The sequence below is a fragment of the Myotis davidii genome, unplaced genomic scaffold (assembly GCF_000327345.1).
Source record: "Myotis davidii unplaced genomic scaffold, ASM32734v1 scaffold685, whole genome shotgun sequence".
NCBI lineage: Eukaryota > Metazoa > Chordata > Mammalia > Chiroptera > Vespertilionidae > Myotis > Myotis davidii.
In genome coordinates this window covers 435,587-450,911 of record NW_006295823.1, presented here as the reverse complement: position 1 = coordinate 450,911, position 15,325 = coordinate 435,587, and positions in this window count along the sequence as shown.

Here is a 15,325-nt window from a genome sequence, read left to right as displayed (position 1 = left end):
AGGGTAGGACATAATCACAGGCGGCCTTCTGGGCTGCAGAACATGAAGCCAGTGCACAGAAAGGCAGAGCTGAGAAGTGGAGGGAGGCCGATGCCTGCCTCTGGATACAGCCGTGCCTGCAGCCCGCCTCCAGAGCGCTGCTTGGCTACACACCGCAATACCCCGGCTTTCCATGTTGGTTTGCCCTCTTCAATCAAGTTCCTATCGCTGTGATCTAAGGAACCCCAGTTAGTGTTTTGACCCAGGACACAGCCTCCCGGGAAGACCGAAGGGTGAAGATTTCATTGCAAACACCGTTACCCCAAACCTCCGGTACCTCAGGACGTTTGGAGAGAGGGCCTGTAGTGAGGTGACTATGTGAATGGAAGGCTGTGAGCAGGGACCCTAGTCCACCCAGACTGATGTCCCTGTAAGAGGAAATTTGGACTCACCAAGGGAGACCCCCCAGAGAAGGGGGCCTTGTGAGGACACAGCCAGCCAAGGAGACGGGACCCAGAGGCAGCCGGCCCCCCAGACTTCCTGACCTTGACCACCGCTCTCCCTGTCCTTGTCCATTCCTTCGACCCACACGCGCTGGGGCAGGGAGGGAACCGAGAGAAAGGCAGGTGAGTGACAGACGGGTAAGGGACTCACAGGCTTGGTGGCTGCAGGATGAGGAGGTCTCCACGCCCGCCCGGCAGAATCCTGGGAGTTTATAGCATCCTCAGGGGGGTTCAGTCATGCACCCGGGGCGTCTGAACTGGGCCAGTCCCGCACCCAGTCCCGGGGCTGTGTCCTCGGAGCAGCTCTGAGAGCAGGAAAGACAAGGGGGGGAGGGCTCATTCCCAAGCACAGGGCAGGGGGGGCGGAGCCTCGATGACCCAGGTCCAGCTCCTGGGTCAAGCGGTGGTCACATCCTCCCGTTGACCTTGCCCAACAGGGGAAAGAGACAGGCTCCCCGGGGCGCCCGTGGGCGTGTCCCGAGAGCTGTCATGGGCTCTGGGGTCCTGGGACCCCATCCTCTCCTCGGTGGGGGCCACAGAGGCAGGTCCGGGGAGTGATGGGCGGACACACCAAGGGCCTTTGTCATCAGACCTGTTGGGCGACATGCCTTGCCTGTGACTCTCCCAGGCGACCTTGAGCCCTTTTTTTTTTTTTTTAAGCTCTTCCCAAGCGAGAGTCTTATTTTTAGACTCAGAGGGAGTTTTAATGGCCTCCTTTTTGCTCAGGAAAGTCCCGGTCGCCTCCCATGGCTCGGTCGGAAGGAATGCCAGCAACTGGAGATGCTATCACCCCGTTCCCCGGGGTTGTAAGATGGGGTGCTGGGCCCCCGTCCTTCCATTTAATTTTTAAATCTTTAAAAATAACTTTTTATTGATTTTCAAAGAGGAAGAGAAAGAGGGGGAAAAAAATCCATGATGAGAGAGAATCATGGATCGGCTGCCTCCTGCACGCCCCACACTGGGGATGGAGCCCGCAACCCGGGCCTGTGCCCTGACCAGGAATCGAACCGTGACCTCCTGGTTCCTAGGTCGACCCTCCACCACGGAGCCAGGCTGGCCTTCCTAAGTTATAAAAACATAAAATCGTCTTAACAATATTTTATGAGGACTGGGCTCCTCGAACCCCGCTGGTAACTAATTACCAGAAGCATACCTGACCCAGGGCTGCCGGTGACTACTAAAAGAGGCTTAAAATTCATAACGAAAATATTACATAATCAGCGTGGTTTTTTATGCGTTGAAATGCGAGACTCTGTCCGGGTTGGAGTTCCCGTCATTTTTTTTTTTCTTCTTCATTTTTCTGTTTTAAAGTAGTTAAAAGCGTCCTCCGGCCACCAATGGGGAGGCGAGTTTTCATTCTCAACATTCCATCCGATTTATAATCCACAATAAACCTCAGGGCTACCAGCTTTCACTAGCTCAGCAAATGAGCCCGTATACGCGGCGGCTGGAAACCGAGCCAAGAAGGGAGTGCGAAAAGGAGTTAAAATGGTCCCTGTTTCATCCCTAATTTCTGCCGTGCACCCCCCCCCCCTCCCATTTAGCTCCGACCCATTCAACGCTTTGCCCCGGGGAGGAATCTGACATTGACGAGTGAGCACCTCTGTCCGGGGCCTGTGGCGGCTCTGGGGAGAGGCCAGCTGCTAAAGTCCCTGGTATTTAAAGCTTAGCCCGGCTGAGCCTTCTGCATGCGGCCCTCTCGCTAAAGATTCATGAAAATTCTTTCACTCAGGGCTGCTGAGAGCGCGGGCGTGATTTATGGCTGGGAGACTTCCCTGTCGTCTTAGCAGAATAGCTCCTCGATGGAGACATGCAACGTCCCGCATTCTTTTAGCCCTTGCAAGACACAGTGGACGTGAAGACAGCGCTGGGGGAGCCCTCGCCGGTGTGGCTCAGTGGATAGAGCGTCGGCCTGCGGACTGAAGGGTCCCAGGTTCGATTCCGGTCAAGGGCATGTACCTGGGTTGCAGGCACATCCCCAGTAGGGGGTGTGCAGGAGGCAGCTGATCGATGTTTCTAGCTCTCTATCCCTCTCCCTTCCTCTCTGTAAACAATCAATAAAATATAGTTTTTTTAAAAAAGAGACAGGGTTGGGGGATGGAACGAGAAAGCAATATTCACGGTTTATAGAAGATCAGGTATGAACTATGGACTTACTAGCTCATAATCAGCGTCAACATGAATTGGGAATGTCTTCTCGTTTACACGTTTCGATTCCTATGAAAACATTAGGATTTTTGACCTTCTGATTTAAACATCAACCTCTTAAACGTAGCCTTTCATTCAACCACTGGTGGCAGAGTTCCTCTTTTTGCCGAGTGCTGTTTTCACAAGACGCTGGGAAATAAAAAGGGTAGGTTGTAGGATGGAAGGCGCGCAGTCACGTAAGTGAGCGGCTTAAAATTAGTCATCGTCATTGGGAGTAAAGACACTTGGGGGGATATCAAAGGATTATGACCCTCGTTTGTAAATAGACAAACTGGATATTCACAGCCAAAGTACCGATCGTTGGCCCTGAGTTTGAATAGGACGCGTCCTTTTGGTTGGCTAAGAAGTGTGGCTACCCTTCCGCCACCATTGTCATCATTTTGGCGAAATTGTACGGGGGAAGGGTTTCTTTTTGTTCTGTTTGCCGCTCAGATGAACTACCTGCTGTTTTTAAAAACCCAGACGGAGCCGTCTGGACAGAACCTTGGACGGCCCCGCTCCACGGGAAACTGCAGAAAGACTCAGAGATGACGCGTTAGCCGCTAGTCTAAAGCGACTAGATATTGCCATGGACTTTCTGGGAAATATCTCAGGGAAATTCCTCAAAAAAGGGGGAATTTGCAAGAACAGGGTGTGCAGTGTAGATTCAGTCCCTTCCATGTTATCATCGCCTGTTCTAGTAACTTCTGTTGGCTTGACGGGTGCCTCGCTTAAATGGATTTTCAGCCCTGGAGGGTGTGGCTCAGCGGGTTGGGAGTCATCCTTTTCCTCTCTCTCTCTCTCTCTCACACACACACACACACACACACACACATTGATGTTTCCCTCTCTCTCTCCCTTCCTCTCTCTCTCTCTCTCAAAAAATATCTTTAAAAAAGAGGACTTTCAAGTTACCGATTTTGTAAGAAACGAAGACCCGCCATCGCTACGACCGTCCTTTTTCCTGCCGTCAGTGTTTGTAATCGCCTTAGCCGTGTTTTCAGCGTCTGGAGAGAGCCCCCAGCTCTCTCGTGAGCCGGTCATTTAATTAAAATCTACAAGTCTAATGCTGTTACATCTGCTGAACGCACCCGCTTCCATGTTAATTACCGAGACGTGCATGTTGCATGGAAACGACGCTCCCTTCTGACAGCTGGTCGTTGGCTTCAATTATTTATGTTGTTGGGGGGAAGGTTCGGGAGACGGGCAGGAGAGCAGACCATGAAGTCCATCAGGTGATTGTGGCTGCATCGTATACGCACATGCCTTGTCCTGTATTTAAAGGAAGTATGTCCTCTCTCTCGTCTTACATCTGAAACATTTTCTTAGGGCAATGCTTCCCCTTTGGGGCACTAGTTGATAGTCATAATGCTAAAATCCATGCCTGACCCCTCGACTCTGAGTATATAAGACTCCATGCCGGCCGGGCTTGCCTGTGGTTTTTATCACTGGGTCCTCAGAGCCTAGAACTGAGCCTAGAGTATGGTTGGCACTCAATCAACATCTGATAGTTGGTGGAATGCCTCTTTCTATTTATTCTTTATAAAATATTATTGTATACATTTTTTTCCCCTTTGGGGAGCTCTCTGTGTGGCTGCATAACTTAGTTGAATAAAAGTATAGCTCTGTACTCCACTCTTTCAAAATAAGAGGTAATCAGGCTTGGCCGGTGTGGCTCAGTGGTTGAGCATCAACCTATGAACCAGGAAGTCACCAGTTCGATTCCCGGTCGGGGCACATGCCCGGGTTGTGGGCTCAACCCCCAGTGTGGGGCGGCCAGGAGGCAGCCGATCCATGATTCTCTCTCATCATGGATGTTTCTCTCTCTCTCTCTCTCTCCCCCTCTCCCTTCCTCTCTGAAATCAATAAAAATGTATTTTAAAAAAAAAAGTCTAGATGCATCTCAGGGCTCAGTCTAGTTCCCCAAACCTTTAGCTCAGGGACCTGAGGCCCCAGCTGGGCTGGAGGGCAGCTGTTGAGAAGATGCAAAGTCCTGTATTTACCGCCTTATGCTTGCACAGCTCCTGGTGTGGATGCAAACATGTTTCACAGCCACTATCTCCAGGTCGAACCTCGCTCCTAAAAGGACCGGAAGCAATTTACTGAAAACGTAGGCAAAATTCAAACACTGGAACCAATCAGGAAAGAAATGGAACGAGGCCGTGGAGACCAAAGAGAAAAGACCACAGACAGATCAGCCCCACAGTCCTGGCGGAGCTGGAATTTGGCCCGAAGCATCGGGGATGACAAAGCCTGAGTTGCTGAGATAAAACCTGTGGTTCTCCCCCGGGGGCCAGGCGAAGGCAGGGGATTCCCACGAGCCCACAAGGCTATGTTCTAACCTCCGGCCCCAGGGTCAGGAGATAAAGGTCATAGGTGGCTTTTTCCAACGGTTCGGGGAGAACAGAGCGAGAGCGGTTGCCGAAACTTGGTTAAGAACAGGAGGGGGCCGGCTCCGGAAACTTGGGGTTCAGGGCCCGTTAGGACCGGCGACCATGGATTCACACTGTAGCAACCCCTCCTGCTGGGCTCCGGCGCCAGGGTGCAGGATGTGGAGGGAGGATTGGGGGACAGCCAGATGGAAGCCAAGAAAGTCTAAGGGGCGAAGGGATTGAAAATTGGGGCAAGAAGAAAATGAGGATTAAAATGAGTCCCTGCCTTGCTAAGTTGTTGTGAGAGGGTTAAGCAAGTTAATACAATAAAGGACTTAGGCCCGGCCGGCCTGGCTCAGTGGTTGAGTGTCGACCTATGAACCAGGAGGTCAGGGTTCGATTCCCGGTCAGGGCACAGGCCCGGGTTGTGGGCTCCATCCCCAGTGTGGGGCGTGCAGGAGGCAGCCGATCCATGATTCTCTCTCATCATGGATGCTTCGCTCTCTCTCTCCCTCTCCCTTCCTCTCTGAAATCAATAAAAAAAAGAAAAGAAAGAGAGACAGAAAAGGAAAGAAAGAAATCTAGCAAAGGTGTAAATCGGGGTGTGGGGGGTGAGGTTGCGTAAGAGCAGTTGGCTCTATGAGTGCAGAGTTGAAGGAGAACTTGGAGCTAGAGACAGACACTTGGAAACTACTAGAACATGAAGGATAATTAAAACCTTGATCGCTGATGAACCCGCGCAAGGAAGAATGCTGATTTGGAGACTAAGATGAGGGTGATACCGTGATGACCAGATTGAAGATTTGGGGGGCAGGGAGAGCAGGCAATGCAGAGACGCAGGAGGGACCCCAATAAAAACCCAACATAAAGGCATCCAGGGCTCAGGCGGTTTTAGAAAAGGAGGGATTGGCCAATGTTTCCGAATCCTCCATCAAGGGCTTCACCTGAAATAACTCCTGGCAAAGAGGAGGTGACCCTCGCGACGGAGCGTTTGGGGGTGAGCCGAGACCAGAAGGCAGACCACCGTGGGCCCCCGAGGAATGACCGAGAAGTGAGGGCTTGGAAACGGCATCTCCCAAGAATTTTTTATTTTATTTCATTTCATTTTTGCTTGAAAATAACAGGCAAAAGGCCACAACCGAAATGACTGAGGCAAGAAGTTATCTGTTGGCTCCCGGAGCTAAAATATCCAGGAGTGTTTCTGGCCTTAGTCACGGCCGGGCTCGGCCGGGCGGTGATGTCACCGGGATCCCCTTTCTCCCCAGCGCCTCTCACCTTCCGCTGGGCTCTGCCCCGGGGTTGGCGGGCGGCCCGCGGCAGCTCCAGCACGTGGGTGTTTCCAGCTCAAAGCCCATTGAAATCAATAAAAAAAAGTTTTCTCAATAACGTGAACGCAAGACCCAAAGCGGAGTCTGGTGGGCTCTCGCTGGCATGACTGGGCTCCGGTGTCCAGCTCCGATCCATCAGGATGGCCCGCGGGCACCGAGGGACTGGGTAGGTGAGGCTGAGATGACAAGAAATTCCAGCAGCAAACACAACAGTCAGTCATGATGGGGGGTTGGGTGCTGACCTCTGGGAGGTCTGGCTGTAGAAGCAGGAAGAGAGAGAGAAGTATCATGAGAGGGAGGGTTGAAGGTGCGTTTCAGGAGAGAGAGAGAGAGAGAGAGAGAGAGAGAGAGAGAGAGAGAGAGAGAGAGAGCTGAAACCCAGAGGAAGGGAAATGGTGAAATGAATCAGAGTCGGGGATGGAGTTGATTGGGTCAAGAGAACAGTTGGCAGAATTAGCTCTGAGCTGGAGGAGGGACCCTTCCTCAGAGACCAGGTGGACCAGGGGACCCATCTCAGTCAGTGTTTTGATGGAGGACCCTCAAGTTTAGGCCCTGAGGCCGCATGACCCCCTGTTGTAGCTGTGACGTGGGAAGGAAGGCCGTGTGCAGAGGTCGAGAAGGAAGGGTTGGCCGGAGAAGGGCGAGCTTCTGTGGGAGACGGGAGGGTTGGGCACGCATTCCAGTTGCTGGGTGATCCACATTTAGTCTGAAGAGAACAACATTCCCAATGGAGTTGCTGCCTTCTCGGCGGAAACCTCGGTGAGGAACACAGAACGTGGACGCCAGCTCACACAGCGGGAACTTGGGATGAAATGATGCCTCCGGAGGGAGGTGTCTGCATCCACTCCCTGGCTCACCTGGGGGATCCTCCAGGGAGAAGAAACCTTGGTTGGGAAAAATGATTAGTTTTTCCGAGTGGGTGATGCTGAGCCAGAGAAAAATTAGGAGTATTTCCTTGAAGAATGAGGAAGAAAGGGAGAGGAGGGAAAAAACAACAACAAAAAACAACAGAGTACACCCAAGATAGCAAATGAAGAAAAGACTGCATTCTTTGCCTTGTGGTCTTCAAATCCTGAGTGAAATTTCTAAATTTTTAAAAATATTTTTTTTATTGATTTCAGAGAGGAAGCAAGAGGGATAGAAACATCAGTGATGAGAGAGCATCACAGATCGGCTGCCTCCTGCATGCCCCACGCTGGGGATGGAGCCCAAAACCTAGTCATGTGCCCTGACCGGGAATCGAACCTGTGACCTCTTGGTTCACAGGTCGATGTTCTACCACTGAGCCACACCGGCTGGGCTCCTTTTTAAAATATATATCTATACATATACCTCTTTTTAAAAATAATTGTTCCTGCCCTAGCTGGTCTGGCTCCCTCCTCCTGCTCCGCCCCATCCCATTCCAAGGGCTTCCCCTGAGGTTGGTCAGTTTGCTTGGAAGTCGTCCTGGGGGCCCCAAGGATGGAAAGGGAAGTGTGGTTTGTTGAACCAAAAAACAGAGGAGTCTTGTAACGGCTTGAAGACCCTCGCCTACTTTGAATGAACGATGACTGAGTGGTGGGAGCAGGCCACTGCCGGGGTCTCCCGTGCTGTGTGCGGGTGTCTGGGTGTCAGACTTGGGATCCCAGGCCAACTGGGTGACTGCCGGCCGAAAGCAGCTCTCAGACGCCTCCCCCCGCCCCCCCAGCCCCAGCCGGCGATGATGATGGTCCCAGAATATCCAAGGAGAGACAAAGTCAAGACAGCCACCTTCTAAAAATACTCCCACTGCGTCCCCAGCTCCAATATCACCTCCAGCGTTGCAATCGAAGGACCAGGAGGAAGGGAGTTGTGGAGACGTTGATGAGAGAGAAGGGGGGGGGAGGGGGGGAATGAGAGAATGCCGTAGGGAATTAGCACCTGCTACATTCTTTTCTTGCATCGATTTTGACTCCTTTTCAAATTTTGCGAAGCCGGGGGCGGTGGTGGTGGGGAGATCATACCAAAGACTGTCTACTTAGATAATAAAGATAACTTTCTGTACTATATAGACTAAGCATAACTTTCTATACACTCAATTTTTTTTCTTTTTTAAAAAAATAATTCCTTTTTTAGAAACCAGTCCAACCCTGAGCAAAAGTCACAGTGTAATGGAAACCAAGGTTTCTGACCCGGTGACCTCATGGAAGTCCTTTCTTTTCCCCTCCTCCTATTTGCCGACCCTAAAATGGGGAGAATTTTAATGAGCCACCATAAAAATTCTACCTGAGGGCCACCATAAAACTATGGCAGTGCCTTCTGCTTTGAGATTGCGAAACTAAAATACTAAGATGGAGGATAAAATACTATTTTGGACCTTCGTCAAGGTTTATAACTCATCTAATACCTACCGTATCCCTATAAGCACTTAGTTTGTAGCTGAGAAGCCAAGCACAGAGACGTTAAGTTATTTTCCCAACAACGCACAGCTGGGAAGCTACAAAGCCAGATTCCAACCAGGCTCCTAAGTGTGAGTCTATGTCGCCTTCTGGTGGAAGCATCGAAAGGGCTACATCTCTCCGGGTGCTATTCTGAGTGTTGGTTCTGTACAGAGAATGCAAAAATAATAAAATAAAATAAAATAATAAAGAAATAAATAAAATAATAAAATAAAATAATAATAAATACACCCAGGGATATTTTTCCCATTGAATTTTTTTTAGAGAGAGTGGAAGGGAAGGAGGGAGCAGGATGAGAGAGAGAGAAGCTCAGTGAGAGAGACACGGATTGGTTGCCTCCCGGCTGTGCCAGGGCTGCAACCTGTTTTCATATTGTATCAACCCAGCCATGAACTAGGCCCAAGTTCAGTCCTTCTCCAGTGATTGTAAAATAAATAAAATAAAATAATAAAATAAATAAAAATTGCTGGTTTCTGTGTCCAGGTAAGGAGGGACAAAGACAGACATATTTTAGGGGTGCAGGTGAGGATGAGGTGACAGCTAACAGTGGTAAGAGCAACGATCATGTCCTCTCCATCACCCACACCCCATCAACATCTAGGGCCGGTGCTTTGCCCTGATTAGGGGCTCGATCCCTATTTGTTGAATTGGGTGATTGCCCAGTAAACTTACGCGTCGTCATAACGGAGGTGTCAGTCCAAACGTGGTCTCCCCGTCATTTTGAAGGAAAGTCACCGAGGACTGCCCCACGATGAACAACCGCAATAGATATAATTTGCCTTTTCCTCATTACCAAATCCTCATTCCCAATAAGACATGCTATAGCGTTAGGACACGCTCATCCGTCACCAGCCATGGCCTGTGCCGTCGCGCGAATACAAATTAGACCCGCAGAGTAGAACCCTTCACGCTCAACCTTGCCACTCAACCCCTGTCATTGCTACGGTCAGCAAAGATGAATAATTCACCCGGAGTGGCTCACGTGGAGGAGTTCGCCGGCGTTACCTTCCCCACCCTTCTCATTACGCATTCTTCCCGGAGCCGCAGCCATCCCGACTTACTGACGAGCGAGAGCGTCTGGCTTGTTTTCGTGACATTTAGCAGAAAGATGCCATTCATCAGCCTTTGGTTGGTCCGAAATCTAAAACCTCATTCCAAAGGCGTTTCACAGAAGCTCTTAATGACTGCTCATCGTGGTTCTACTACCCGATATTCTGAATAATACACACGAGGCTTATGGGCAGTCATTATTAAACCCAGCGGGGAATCATAGCCGTCCTATGGCAAAGGATCGATATCTATAAAAGCCTAATAGGCAAATTGTCCCCGCAGGAGGTCGACCAGGAGTTCGATCGCTCGCTATGACGTGTGCTGACCACCAGGGGGTGGCGCGGAACAAAGGGAGGCCCTGGGCTGGCAGCCAGAAGGCCCTGATTGACGGCCAGGCCTAGGGACCCCACCTGTCCACGAATTTCATGCACCTGGCCTCTCGTATCATTAACTGAATGTAACTCACAACACCCGTGTCAGCACGCCCTGTCCGAGCTGGTTTCTCAAGTAATCAATTCACGGAACATCACCTGGGAGAGGCGTTTTCCTCCTCTCACTCCGTCGATCTTTCATTCTCCAGAATCCTCTAGAGTTCGCACCCCGTCCACTCCGTCAGTTGTGCTGATGATTCAAGATGACATCGAACAGTGTCGTTAACAGACAAATGTCTATTTGCACCACACAGACTACAGTCACTGAAAACTCCAGTGAGAAGACGTTGTTTTCTTGTTGTGAATCCTCACCTGAGGACAGTTTTCCCATTGATTTTTTTAGAGAGAGTGGAAGGGAGGGGGAGAGGCAGAGAGAGAAACGTCGATGTGAGAGAGACACATCGATTGGTTGCCTCCCCCACACGCCCCGACCAGGGCCAGCGATCGAGCCCATAACCCAGGTACATGCCCTTGACCGGGACCGAACCTGGGACCCTTCCGTCCACAGTCTGATGCTCTATCCACTGAGCCAAACCGGCCAGGGCAAGACGCGGCGTTTACCAAATGGCCCACCCGCTCGGGCGGCTGCCATGGAGGGCACTGGAGTCCCCTCTGCCCCTCTCTGCAGTCTTGGCCCCTCGAGATGCTCTCGGGCCCCCCTGCAACACGCCAAGTACTCAGCCACGGGAAGGGAGCCAAACCATTGATCCGTCATGTTGGCGGCCTCAGCCTGTGTGCCCTCGGCTCACTCTGCACCTGGGCACTTAGTCAAGGGCCACGAGAAAGGAACAACAGACAGACAGACAGACAGACAGACAACCCCTCCCTGGCCCTCCTGCATTTCCCATCGTCTTTTCCTACCTCCCCACTGACCTCCTGGGACCGCAGAGGGAAGGGAGGATGTCCTTCCTCCCAAGTTCAGGCACCTTGCAAAACCTGGCGAGGTCGCCCCCTGCTGACGGAGTCCCTTCATTTCTTCGGAGAGAACCACCGTTTCTGTTTTCCCATTTGATTATTTCTTAAAATGCCGGTGGTTACTAGTTTCCAGAATATGAAACCTAGACCCAATTCATTGCTTAAAGTATTACAAATGGTATAACATATGTGTCCTTTTTTTTTCAACCTGCCCTTGACAATCCCCCGTCCTCCCCTACCCCCCAGTGTTCTGTGTCCATTGGTTATGCTTATATGCATGCTGTACATTCTTTTTCTAAAAAAAAATCTATATTTTATTGATTTTAGAGAGGCAGGGAGGAGAGAGAGAGAACACTGAGCCAAACTGGTTAGGGCCAGACCCAATTCTTTATTAAAATACTATGGGATGCCAGTGGACATTCTTTTTCGGGGGGTCGAGCCCGCAACCCGGCCCTGTGCCCTGACCGGGAATCGAACCCTGACCTCCTGGTTCGTAGGCCCATGCACAACCATTGAGCCACACAGGCCGGGCCCAATGGCCACATTTTTAACGGGAACTCTGATCTCATGGCAATTTGGTATCGCCATTTTCCGCCTGAAGGCAGAAGCCATAGCAAACTCCAAGTAGAACCCCAAAGCCGTCGGCATCATGGGAATCTAGTCATGTGGGGGAAGGCGCAGATCCCACAATAGCCAAGCTTTTAAAATGAGTTCTGCCGACACCATTGCCCGGGAGATGTTACCCACGGTTCGTTTTGCTGTGGGTTATTTATTTATTTGCTGCACAAAGGGTCCCCGGGAAAGGGATTCCGCCGACTCACATCCGTTCTGGCGGCTTCGGAGAGATCCATTTATTACCTTTTCTAAAATGTCAAACCTGTAAATGTTCCCAGGGATGCCCCGTGCCAGGCAGCGCCGGGTTTTACCGCCGTAAACGCCCTCACAGCCCCGGGGGGTGAGCTGGTCGGACCGCCTTTGACAGAAAGCTGAGGATTAATGGGACCCAGTCAAGCTGCTGGGATATGACTTAAACGGGATTGATCTGTGTCCAAAACCCATGGTATTTCTTTAAAACGTGCTCTTCAGATCTGCTGGATTAAAAAAAAAAACACCTCCTGATTTCTCTTTTTTTAAAAGTATATGTTTACTGATTTCAGAGAGGAAGGGAGAGAGAGAGAGAGAGTTAGAAACATCAATCATGAGAGAGAATCACTGATCGGCTGCCTCCCACACGCCCCCCGCCCCCAGTGGGGATCGAGCCCAGTCCAGCCGTGGCCTCCTGGTTCATAGGTGGATGCTCAACCACTGAGCCACACCGGCCGGGCCCTCCTGAGTTGTAAGTCAGATTGAGGTCAGGTTTCTGCAACTTCGAGCTGACATCACCGAACCCCCACACACAGGCCCTGCGGGCATCTCCCACCTCCACAGTCCCAGGACACGCCCGGACTTGGGCTCTGGAATTCGGGCGTGAAAGCCACCTGGCTGAAAGGATTCTTAAAAACAGCCAGCAGGCCGAAACCGGTTTGGCTCCGTGGATAGAGCGTCGGCCTGCGGACTGAAAGGTCCCAGGTTCGATTCCGGTCAAGGGCATGTACCTGGGTTGCGGGCACATCCCCAGTGGGAGATGTGCAGGAGGCAGCTGATCGATGTTTCTCTCTCGTCGATGTTTCTAACTCTCTATCCCTCTCCCTTCCTCTCTGTAAAAACTCAATAAAATATATTAAAAAAAAAAACAGCCAGCAGACTTCACTCCTGTTATTCGATTACAGGTCAGTGTGACAACATCCTGTGCTTGGCCAGTCCTGGGCACGTCTACAGTAAGGCCCAATGATGCCACTTGACGCTGCTGGCGTTTGGAAACGGGCGGTTGTGGGCAGTCTCTCTTCAGTTTTCCCGACGAGGGCAGTGACCGTGCGGCCTGCCAACCATCTGTGCCAGGAGAAGCGAGTCCTGTCATAAATCCTGCGCGGCTCCTCAGATTCCACATGGCTTTGCGGTCAGTCCCGGCCGCGCCTTTGCAGAGCTTAGATTTATAATGCGCCCCCCTTTTCCCCCCCGAGATAACGGTGAAGGCAGCCAGCAAGGAGGGGTGCGCTCCCGGCACTGGCACCGGCATCTAAGCCACGCCGGCCAGGTGCCACCCAAAGACAGGGCCAGAGCATGGCAGGGTCTGTTTACCTTCGCTGTGAAGAATGGCCATGGGCCGTCCAGGGGCTCAGCCTCCCTTTGCTTTATGGCGAGAGGTCAGCGCAGGAGGAGGAAGTTCAAGGCGGTTTTCTTGGAACCCAGCGCGGTACCAGGGGCCCAAGCGGGCCGGCCCGGGGTGTCACCGGCAGTCAATCTCCGTGCGGGCCTGACGTGAGCGTGGGAGAGCACACGCCCCGTTAGATCACCTGCCCCGACGGGCCTGCTGCTGCTGCAGGGCTTCGCGGGGAAGGGAAACATTCGCGGTCAGGGCTCCGTCCGTCCGTCCTCGGCCATTTGTCTTCATCCAGCGCCATCAGCTGAGCCAACTTTTAAAATGCATGTTGTTCGGGCCCGAGGGCGAACGAAGCTTGTTGCTGCACGTGAACCTGAGCGATCGCTCTGATCTGTCACACCGGCCGGCCATCGGTGAGAGATGGGAGAGGGGTGGAGATGGGGGGCTCTTGGAACAGAAATGGGGTTTGTGGCCTTCATGGGCCCCGTTTTGGGGGAATTCTGCTTTCAAGTCCTTGCCGCAGAGGAGAATCTGTTTGCTCTGTTTACAGAAAAGGCGGGAATTCCCAAACCGGAATGCTGTCCTGTGGGGCACGGGGGTGACACACGACGCGGGGAGAAGGATTCCGGGGGGGTGTCCACGCCGTCCAGGGTCTACACCGAGCATGTCCAGCTCACGGCCCTCCGGCCACATGCCTCGTGGATTTGGCCCGTGTTAGCCTTTGGGTGTGACATGCTTGGTCTACACCAGCGGTTCTCAACCTTCCTCATGCCGCGACCCTTTCATACGGTTCCTCATGTTGTCATGACCTCCAACCATAACATTATTTTCGTTGCTACTTCATGACTGTCATTTGGCTACTGTTATGAATCGTCATGTAAATAACTGATATGCAGGATGGATTTTCATGGTTACAAATTGAACATCATGAAAGCATACCGATGAATCACAAAAACAATATGTAATTACATATGTGTTTTCCAATGGTCTTAGGCGACCCTGTGAAAGGGTCGTTTGACCCCCAAAGGGGCCGCAACCCACAGGTTGAGAACCGCTGGTCGACACGGACCTCGAAGGGGAGCTGCTCTCTTCCAGCCCCACTGTTGGAAGTATTTGCAAAGCCTTCTGATGCAGCGGCTTCCCCGGGAGGCGGGGGTGGGAGGGAAGTAGCCACAGAGCCACGGAGAATGAGCCCGTCACCTACCATAGCCAGAGAGACACGAACACGTGAAATCCCACACGTGGTGCGACCACAGCTGCTGAAATGAACCAATGATCACGGACGGCGCCCTGATGGCTGCAGGCAGCTGGGGAGACACCAGGGAGGGAAAGGAGACACGAAACCCATCGAAGGGCTGGAAACCCCAAACGCTAGGCTTGCGAGCAGGACACGGGAAGTAGCGTGAAGATCAAAAGGTCACCCTAGCCCTAACCGGTGTGGCTCAGTGGATAGAGCGTTGGCCTGCAGACTGAAGGGTCCCAGGTTCGATTCCGGTCAAAGGCATGTACCTTGGTTGCGGGCACATCTCCAGTAGGGGATGTGCAGGAGGCAGCTGATCGATGTTTCTCTCTCATCGATGTTTCTAACTCTCTCCCTTCCTCTCTGTAAAAAATCAATAAAATATATTTTTTTAAAAAAAGGTCACCCTAAAACAGTGATGGCAAACCTATGACACACGGGTCAGAGGTGACACGCGAACTCATTTTTTTGGTTGATTTTTCTTTGTTAAATGGCATTTAGATATATCAAATAAATATCAAAAATAGAAGTCTTTGTTTTACTATGGTTGCAAAGATAAAAAAATTTCTCTATGTGACACGGCTCCAGAGTGAAGTTAGGGTTTTTCAAATGCTGACAATGCCGAGCTCAAAAGGTTCGCCATCACTGGCCTAGAATAAGCCACTTAAAGCCTGGAGCAGGAAATAAGAACTTAAATTTTATT